Consider the following 10,153-nt stretch of genomic DNA (forward strand, 5'->3'; position numbering starts at 1 on the left):
GAAAGGTTAAAGATACAAAGATGGTGAAATACCTTGACCCGGGATCAGTAGCACCTGTGGCAATGGACACACCTTTGTAATGCTTGATCACTTACAACTGATCAACTTTAATACGAAAGTCTTAGGTATTGTCCCTCAGGAAAACTTTTTATAAATATTTATAAAACACATACATATGTTAGATATACACTATCTCTAGAATATATCTTTACCTGGGACGTGTAACACTTGTGTAGATAGACACATTTTGTAATGCATGATCCATTACACGAAATGAACTTCACTAACGAAGAGTTATACAACGCGTTGTTGGAGAACATTAATCAAATACCTATACAGAATTTTCATGTTAGATAAAAGGCATTTTTGATAGTAAACATAAGAAATGATGACGAAAGATAAGGGACGTAGAAATATTTTGTTAAAAGATGAAATACTCCTGCCTTATAAACTAGCTCCTTGTATTGCATTTTCTCTTAGACACCCACATGAGAATGCATTCTGTTCGCTTAATCATAAATGCTGATGTTTCTAACACGTTTTTATTATTTCTTATATAATCTTAAGGACTCAGGCTAAGATCTTGGTTATGAAAAATCATTATAATGCAACAATTCATATTTATCATAAACAAATCATTTATCACAATAGCCATTATGTTTGTACCAGATTCTTTAAGTCTTCAGTCACTTTGTTAATGTATAAGAAAACTTTCCGGCACTGACGAGTGGCTCCGTGGTGTAGTGGTTAGCACATCTGTCTTGTAAACAGTTGGTCCGGGTTCGATTCCCGGCGGGGCCTTTGTTTTCATAATTTTTTGTGATCGTAAATACCCGTAGTTAGGTTCTCTCTCTCTCTCTCTCTCTCTCTCTCTCTCTCTCTCTCTCTCTCTCTCTCTCTCTCTCTCTCTCTCTCTCTCTCTCTCTCTCAGCCGACAGGCAAGTTGATATGTGCTGGGTGGTTGGGTGGGTGGGTGGGGTGCAGAGTGGCTCGCCGTCATATGGCAAGAACTTCATCGCTCTCACTCAGTCACGCAATCTGCATTCATAGTGGCTGGCTGGAGAGAGAGAGAGAGAGAGAGAGAGAGAGAGAGAGAGAGAGAGAGAGAGAGAGAGAGAGAGAGAGAGAGATTTTGGCTCATGAGTTCATCTAACGAGATTTTGCCAAAAGGCAGGACAAGCGCGTAACGCTCTCCGCAGAAAAATCTATTGTCACGAAGAAAAAGATCTACGTGGTGGGAGTAAGGTGTTGTGATGTGTTATGTCTGGGAAGGAGAGGTTGTATGTTTGTGGAGTGAGAGCCAGCAGACAACGTCTGGGTGAGACAGGAAGGTAAGAAAGCTGCCTGAGTCAGAGGAGTGGTAATTAACAGCCACTAAAATGCCTGGAAACTGTAGTGACGTAAGTGACATGGGGGCCTGCATGGGTCTGCTGGTGGTGGCGGGGTTGTCGTCAGAGACCAAATATAAATGTTGATGTTGCATGACATTAAGGTGAGGCTGTTGTGTGGTGTGGCGGGAAAGGTAGTATAATATTGGAAGCTGGTAATGTGGTATCGTACTCAGGCATGAAGCTCTGAAAGATCTGTGTGGCTGAACACGACGGCGCGACCTTCAGGTATTATGATGGCCTGACCTTTGACCTGACCATTAAGGTTATACGTGCATGTATGTACGTAACCGTAAGTATGTTTTCCTTTGTCATTATGTGTTTACAGTATACATTTGACCGACTAGTGATCTCAATGGCGTGTGTGCTAAGGCCTGGCGTAAACTTTTGGACCTACAAGCATAAAAGAAAGTTCTGGAGGCAAGTGTAGAGAAGGAAATTCTTGTGAATATTTCATGTGTGCTTCCATCATGCAGACCACAGTGTTGTTGGGTCAGGCTGGAGGTTTGGAGTGGCAAAGGAGAGACTGGACTTGATGACTTGTGTAAGGGAACGAGAGACTGACGTGGTACCTCTCCTCTCCTGCCTGACTCTCGTCCCAAGCCTCTCTCTCCTGTCCAGCCTGACTCTCGTCCCAAGCCTCTCTCTCCTGTCCTGCCTGACTCTCGTCACAAGCCTCTCTCTCCTGTCCTGCCTGACTCTCGTCCCAAGCCTCTCTCTCCTGTCCAGCCTGACTCTCGTCCCAAGCCTCTCTCTCCTGTCCTGCCTGACTCTCGTCCCAAGCCTCTCTCTCCTGTTCTGCCTGACTCTCGTCCCAAGCCTCTCTCTCCTGTCCTGCCTGACTCTCGTCCCAAGCCTCTCTCTCCTGTCCTGCCTGACTCTCGTCCCAAGCCACTCTCTCCTGTCCTGCCTGACTCTCGTCCCAAGCCTCTCTCTCCTGTTCTGCCTGACTCTCGTCCCAAGCCACTCTCTCCTGTCCTGCCTGACTCTCGTCCCAACCCACTCTCTCCTGTCCTGCCTGACTCTCGTCCCAAGCCTCTCTCTCCTGTCCTGCCTGACTCTCGTCCCAAGCCTCTCTCTCCTGTCCTGCCTGACTCTCGTCCCAAGCCTCTCTCTCCTGTCCTGCCTGACTCTCGTCCCAAGCCTCTCTCTCCTGTTCTGCCTGACTCTCGTCCCAAGCCACTCTCTCCTGTCCTGCCTGACTCTCGTCCCAAGCCTCTCTCTCCTGTCCAGCCTGACTCTCGTCCCAAGCCTCTCTCTCCTGTCCTGCCTGACTCTCGTCCCAAGCCTCTCTCTCCTGTTCTGCCTGACTCTCGTCCCAAGCCACTCTCTCCTGTCCTGCCTGACTCTCGTCCCAAGCCTCTCTCTCCTGTCCTGCCTGACTCTCGTCCCAAGCCTCTCTCTCCTGTCCTGCCTGACTCTCGTCCCAAGCCTCTCTCTCCTGTCCTGCCTGACTCTCGTCCCAAGCCTCTCTCTCCTGTCCAGCCTGACTCTCGTCCCAAGCCTCTCTCTCCTGTCCTGCCTGACTCTCGTCCCAAGCCTCTCTCTCCTGTCCTGCCTGACTCTCGTCCCAAGCCTCTCTCTCCTGTCCTGCCTGACTCTCGTCCCAAGCCTCTCTCTCCTGTCCTGCCTGACTCTCGTCCCAAGCCTCTCTCTCCTGTCCAGCCTGACTCTCGTCCCAAGCCTCTCTCTCCTGTCCAGCCTGACTCTCGTCCCAAGCCTCTCTCTCCTGTCCTGCCTGACTCTCGTCCCAAGCCTCTCTCTCCTGTCCAGCCTGACTCTCGTCCCAAGATTTTCTCTCCTCTTCGGCCTGAGTCTCGTCCCAAACCTGCCTCCCATCTGATGATGATGATGATGATAGAAAAGTCCCTTCCAAGGAGGGGCGGGAAAAGAGAGGGGGGGAAAGAGCAAGAATTGTTAGAGGAAGTGAACTTTAGGGGGAGGAAAAGAGCCAGGGCTTAACCCAGCTTGCATAGGAAAAATAGGATAAGCAGGGCGGAGATGATGAGTGGAGGACAAAGTTTTATTTTAGTTATCTTTTTTAATATTCATTTCTTTATCAATTTATTTTATTTTTTTTTGTATCTTTTTTATCTATTTTCGTTTTAATTTTCTTATTTTTATTTTTTTAAGGGATATAGGAGATGGATCGTATCTCTGACCGATGGACACTGATTTTAACAAGGCGTTCCCCGCACGGACTTAGCAGCAAGATCTATAGAGGTTTTTAGTTTTTTAATATATTGGCACTGGATGTTGTCCAGGTTGTATATTAAACATGTTACCTGGGTGATCTATTCCCAGGAGATTGTTGAAGTAATCAATCCAGTGAGTATGATGTATTTGAAATCGCTCTACTTGTCTTTCAAACAATTTCCTCCAGTAGATGTTTAGAGGAGGGATTCGTGCTCTCTCGTGAAGTTCTGTGTTCTTGATGAACTCGTGCCATTTGATGTTAAAAGCCCAACGTAGGGCTTTATTCTGAATGATTTGGAATGCACGGATGTTGGATTTGGCTCCGAGTTTGAGAGCTGAGGGGGCGTATGTGATAAGAGGTCGTATTAATGCTTTGTAGAGGTGCAATTTGGTTTTGAATTGCGCCTCTCTGAATCTATACAATTTTGCAAGCTCCGCTCTCGCAATAGCCTCTCTAGATTGTATATGTCGGTTCATTCTCAGGTGTACATCATAATCTAGGCCCAGCACAGTGTTGGTGTTTGAGATGGGTATGGGTAAATATCGGTGTATACGGGAGTGTAGGTAGACATTAGTTATGTTGTATCTCTGACGTACATTAAAGTAGGATATGTTGGATTTTGCAGGATTTGTTTTAATCCTCCATTTTAACTCCCAGAGCGAAACGTGGTCAATTTCCTGTTGGGTTCTGCTGGTTAAGTGCGTGAGGGTTACGGCTCTGATTAGTTGAGTAACGTCATCTGCATATTGGAGAGTGGTGGAGTCCAGGTGTATAGGATTGGGAAGATCATTTGAGTAGAGTGTGTAGAGAGTGGGGGCCAGCACGAAGCCTTGAGGTACACCGGCATTAAGGAAGTAGTTTGAGTAAGTGTTTCTGTATTTGATTCGGGTTTTTCTGTTGCTAAGATAGTTAGAGAGAAGCTTAATGGTGGGTCGTGGGAGTTGGAATTGGGTGCTTAGTTTATACCTCAATCCATCGTGCCACACGGTGTCAAAGGCTTTTTCAACATCTTTTGTGATTAGTGCGGTCATTTTGTGTGTCCGCGTGTTGTTTCTTATGTAGTTCGTAATGATGTTGAGTTCATCTTGTGTGGAGCGATGTTGATGAAAGCCAAACTGTTTGTGTGAGAGTAGGTTGTTGTTTGTAAGGTGTTGTCTAAGTCTGTTGTTTATGATTCTTTCAAATGTCTTCCCAATGGACTCAAGTAGGCTGATGGGTCTGTAGTTCATTGAGTCTCTGTTAGATTTGTTGATCTAGGTATCACTGTGGTTGTTGCTGTTTTGAAGGCCGCGGTAAGATAGCCAGAGGCTAGTGCCGCGTTGAAGAGGAAGGTGATGGCTCTAATAGTGTTGTTAGGGAGATGTGTAAGTAGCTGGTAACCAATGCCTGAATTACCTGGGGCTACTTTGGGTGATTTGAGGAGGAGGAATTTGACCTCGCTCGATCTTATGGGAGATGTGAGAAGGTGGTCGTGTGAAAGCGATTGGAGGTGTATGATCTGTTCGGGGTAGAAGTGACTGGGTCTGTTTTGTATGTGTAGTGCAACAATTTGATTGTTTTCGTACGCCAGAGGGTGAGGGGGGTTGAGGGTGAAAGACACCTTCCCAGTGTTTTTGACAAATGTTGGCAATGTCTTGTGGGTTATGGTGTAGAGTTTTGTCGTCATTTAGCCTATTAAAGTCTGTTTTTGCTATTCCTTTGAGTTTCCGGATTCTGTTCCAAAACTCTTGAGGAGATTTGGTCCGGTGTTTTTCTGTTGTGGTGATGAGAGATTTCCAGTGTGGTCTTCTAGAAGGCTGTTGAGTGTGTGGTTTTGTAGGGATGTGAGGTCCCACCGTACTAGGCCCAAACGATGTCTGTTATGCTCAAAGCGTCGACGGTAGCACGAGACGAGTCTGGTTGTTTTGGGAGAAAGGAAGAAGGAGTATCTTAAGGTAAATGAAGATGTTGGGATAGACGCGTCAGCTGCCTGTGTGATTGTTTCATGTGTATGTTCTATTTCTGTGTCTATTAGTATCATTGGGTGATTTTCATAGTTTGTCGTGTAAGTTCAGTTGGAGAAAGTGTCTTTGAAGTTGTCCTAGTCTACTTTTTTGTAGTGGTAGGGTGAGGGTGATGGGACGAGGATAAGGTTAGACGAGAGATGAAGAAAGATAGGGATGTGGTCGGAACCACACAGTGGTCCTGGAGACAAGAAATTATGAAGATTATTACTGGCTCTGTTGGAGAAGACAAGGTCAAGTCTGCCTTTTCCTCCTTGGCCAGTGAAGACGGTTTGGAAGTAAGGTCCTAGGAAATTAGGACGTTTGTAAGAGTATAGATTAAATAAGTCATCACCATGAGAATTGTTTCTGCTGTGGTGGAAGGTTCTGTGTTGGGCGTTGAGGTTAGCTAGAAGGTAGACTGGGATATGTGTGTGATTGAATACTGTGTAGGCATCAAGGAGTGGAATGGAAGTGTTTGGTCGAGAGTATGTAGTGCTGAAGATAATGAAGCCACATATTGAATTTATCTTAACTGCTAGAAAGTGTTCGTATTGCCATGAGATGGCGAGGTATTCGTGTTCGATAGTGTTGCGTATGAGAATGGCGACTCCCTCGTGTCTACTGTCTGGAGACTGTCGTGATGTATACCCGTAATGTCTAATTTTGTATCCGTTGGTGATACATGTGATGTTAAGTATCACAACATCGGGTTTTTTCTCTTCGAGGAGAGTGGCAATCAGATGACGGCCATTGTGATAGCTGCGCAAGTTGAACTGTAAGATTTTTAGCATTTTACGACTTATGGAAGTTTACTGGCCTTCTGTGCCTGTTGTCGATGAAGGCCGTTGCCGAACCGTTTGAGTGTTTCACGTGTATCATGTTTCTAGTCGTGGGTCGGGATCTATCTGGTGAGGGGTCAGGAGAGGAGCGAGGGGAGGGGAGAGGATCATTGTCGACGAGTTGAAGGTCGAGGTTGACCGTTGGTGGGTTGTCTAGTGTGTCGGCAAGGTCAGGTGCTGGGGCTCCTGTGGGAGGGTTAGGCGGAGGACGGAGGGAGGGGGAGGGGGAGGGGGAGGGGGGAGGGGGGGATTGGTGAGTGGAGGTTCGTGGGGAACTATCGTGGTGGTGGAAGTTGGTACGGTGGGGGTGGGAGAGGAATCGGTATTTGGAGAGACAGTAGGATTGTTGGTGTTGGGTTGGGGGGGTTGTGGATGGAGTTGTGTTAGGGGGTGCGGAGGGGGTATTGGAAGTTGGGAGGGTGACAGGTTGAGTAGTTGGGGGAGAGTTGAAAGTGTTACTGGGGGTCTCCTGGGATATGTTTTCGTTAGGGTACAGGGTGGCGGACGACACAGGGGTCGGGGAGGGATCGTTGTTGGCGGGGGAGCTAAGAAGTTCAGGTGGAGCTCGTACATTGGTTAGGCTGTTTTGAGCAGGAAGCAATTTGAAGATTCTGATGAATTCCTATTCATCTTCCCCGCTCAGGAACAACGCTTTTAGGTAGCACGCATGCATCCTACCTTGTAGGGTGAGGAGGTCTGAAGAATTAGTAGTTGGGATAGGAGAAGCTTGGGTGGCAGGGGAGGAGCAGCAGCAGCAACTGTTGCGTAGAGGTGAGGGTTTGTGGAAGGAGTAGAGTTGGATTTTTGTGCCTGACGCACTGCGCGGAGTTGCTCCTTCTTACGTGGGCACAGCCCAGATACAGCGACGTGTTCACCTTTACAGTTGACACACTTCGCTGCCTGAACATTGCACTCACGAAAACCATGACCAGTTTCCGCGCATCGACTACAGGTTTGGTGGAGTTCTTTACAGTTCTTAGTCTCATGTCCGTATTTCAGACATTTGAAACATTGTTGTACGTCGAGATATTCATCTTTCTTCAGGGATTTTGCGGGCACAGAGATCATGGGGAACAGGACTCCCTGGGAGAGCAGGCGATCGGCCTCGGTCGGGTTTGAACATTGTATCTTTATTGATCTGGAGTTATTCGATTTATAGACGTTGATGACATTAACGTCATTGTTTTCGCCATTGATGGCTTCAACAATCTCCGAAGGGCTGAGGGACAAGATGGATGCATCAACATTGTAGGCAATAATAGTACATCTAGCTTGAAGGGGGCAGCGGTCCTGAACGATTTGGTAGTTTTTTTGAGCTAGTTCATCAAGGAGAGGCTTAGATAGGATTTTATCTAAATCACTATCTTTGCCCAAGCAAATCTTAAACTGGTATTTGTTCGAAGGGAGTTGAATGACCCTAGTAGGACGGATCTCAGTGGTCTTAAAGACGATGGACAGGAGTTCGAACGTGGAAGGAGGGCGACAATCAGTTATGAGGGATTTTAGACGTATGTCGGGCGGCATGTTGGTGGCATCAGTGTCCTAGTGCGAGAAAACGTGAGTGAGGGAGGCTCGACGGTCCAAGGTAGGGGAGAGGTAAGAGATAGTGTGAGGGTCTCCACCCCGTCAGGTGAGAACAGGTCCACTCCAGCCTCCACTCCTCAGGAAAATGAGTTTTCCAGAATGGGGTGGGGAAGCTGGGGTAGAGATTGCTCAAGCCAAACGGTCGAGAGATGGATGATGGATGATAAAAGATAAAAAATAAAAAAGGGATGTGAAGATGGACTGGAGGCAATGTGGGGGTGTGGGGAGCAGCGAGGGTGGTGAGGGAACAGCCTGCCGGCGTCGTCACCGTAACGGTCTCCCGCGGGAAGGACCAACGCGGGAGGCAACGTTACAATCCACTTCTTTCTTAGGTCTTCTCTCTTCCGTCTTCTTCTTCTTTCTTCTCTCTTCTGTCTTCTTTCTTCTCTCTTCTGTCTTCTCTCTTCTATCTTCTGTCTTCTTTCTTCTCTCTTCTGTCTTCTTTCTTCTCTCTTCTGTCTTCTCTCTTCTATCTTCTGTCTTCTTTCTTCTCTCTTCTGTCTTCTCTCTTCTATCTTCTGTCTTCTTTCTTCTGTCTTCTCTCTTCTGTCTTCTCTCTTCTTTCTTCTCTCTTCGTGGGATCTGGCAGTTAATCCTCCATCAACCACGTGGTTAACACGTGGTCGAGACAGGAGCAGCAAGAACCTTCTCGAATGGCTAGAAAAGATGATGTATACGTAGGAACATTCTTATATATACCGGGTCAGATGGACGTAAAAGTAGCAGTTGTACCTTCTGTGCCTATCATCGTGTGCTTTTGTGAAATGTGCATTTTTCTTTGTATGTATCTTATGGAACATAGACAACACAGCAAGCTTTATCTTATGACACCATTATATTTTACCTTTTTCCATATATACATAGAGATAATTGTATAAAATTGCCTTTCAACCTTCATCTGGATCAAGTGAGGCAGGGTGGGCGGAGCTTATGGCTTTCCTTCAGCCAATAGGGAGGGAGTTTGTGTCTGCTAGTGCATAAAACGCGCTCGCACCACCGAATACGACATTACCAAATTACTGATACTTTACCCAAACAATACATAGGAATTTCACCCTTACAACTTATCAAACTATATCAAATGCATCCCTCTTATTGGTAGATCATTGGCAACCAATGGCAAGCACGTATTCCACCATATATAGAGGCACCGAGACCCGTTAAACCCCGTTTTCAAACCTCCAGTCTGTAAAAAAGGACTTCAACGGGCCTTCCTTTCCACGCTTAACACATCCACCCACTACTACCACAAACACACACTCCCATTACTTGTATACTTTATTTACTTATAATTTCTCGTTGTATCCCGCGTTAACGAGGCAGCGAAAGGAATCACACGAAAGAATGGGCCAACCCTCCCACATACACATGTATACACATACACGTGCAGAAACGCCCATATACATACCTATGCATTTCAACCTATACATATTCATACATACACATACATATACATATATACACATGTACATACTTCATACTTACTGCTTTTATTCATTCTCGTCGCCACCCCGCCACATTTATTCATACTTTATATATATATATATATATATATATATATATATATATATATATCTTTTTTTTTTTCTTTCATACTATTCACCATTTCCCGCGTTAGTGAGGTGGCGTTAAGAACAGAGGACTAAGCCTTTGCGGGAATATCCTCATCTGGCCCCCTTCTCTCTTCCTTCTCTTGGAAAATTAAAAGAAAAAAAAAAAACGAGAGGGGAGGATTTCCAGCCCCCCGCTCCCTTCCCTTTTTGTCGCCTTTTACAACACGCAGGGAATACTTGGGAAGTATTCTTTCTCCCCTATCCCCTGGGATTGTACATATATATATTTATCTCTGGGGATGGGGGATTAAGAATGTTCCCACGTATTCCATGCGTGTCGTAGAAGGCGACTAAAAGGGGAGGGAGCGGGGGGGCTGGAAATCCTCCCCTCTCGTTTTTTTTTAATTTTCCAAAAGAAGGAACAGAGGGGGCCAGATGAGGATATTACAAAAAAGGCCCAGTCCTCTGTTCTTAATGCTACCTCGCTAACGCGGGAAATGGCGAATAGTTTAAAAGAAAAAGATATATATACATATATATATATACATATATATATATATATATATATATATTTTTTTTTTTTATACTTTGTCGCTGTCTCCCGCGT

The 10,153-nt window shown here is 45.9% G+C and overlaps 1 non-coding gene across 1 annotated transcript; it reads left to right on the top strand.

The window, feature by feature from the left end:
* The first annotated feature begins 729 nt into the window (after positions 1–729).
* TRNAT-UGU (transfer RNA threonine (anticodon UGU)) lies at positions 730–801 on the top strand. The gene has a single exon. It is a non-coding gene; the product is annotated as a tRNA-Thr (tRNA).
* Positions 802–10,153: the final 9,352 nt, after the last annotated feature.

This window comes from Panulirus ornatus, chromosome 58, assembly GCF_036320965.1.
Source record: "Panulirus ornatus isolate Po-2019 chromosome 58, ASM3632096v1, whole genome shotgun sequence".
Taxonomy (NCBI): domain Eukaryota; kingdom Metazoa; phylum Arthropoda; class Malacostraca; order Decapoda; family Palinuridae; genus Panulirus; species Panulirus ornatus.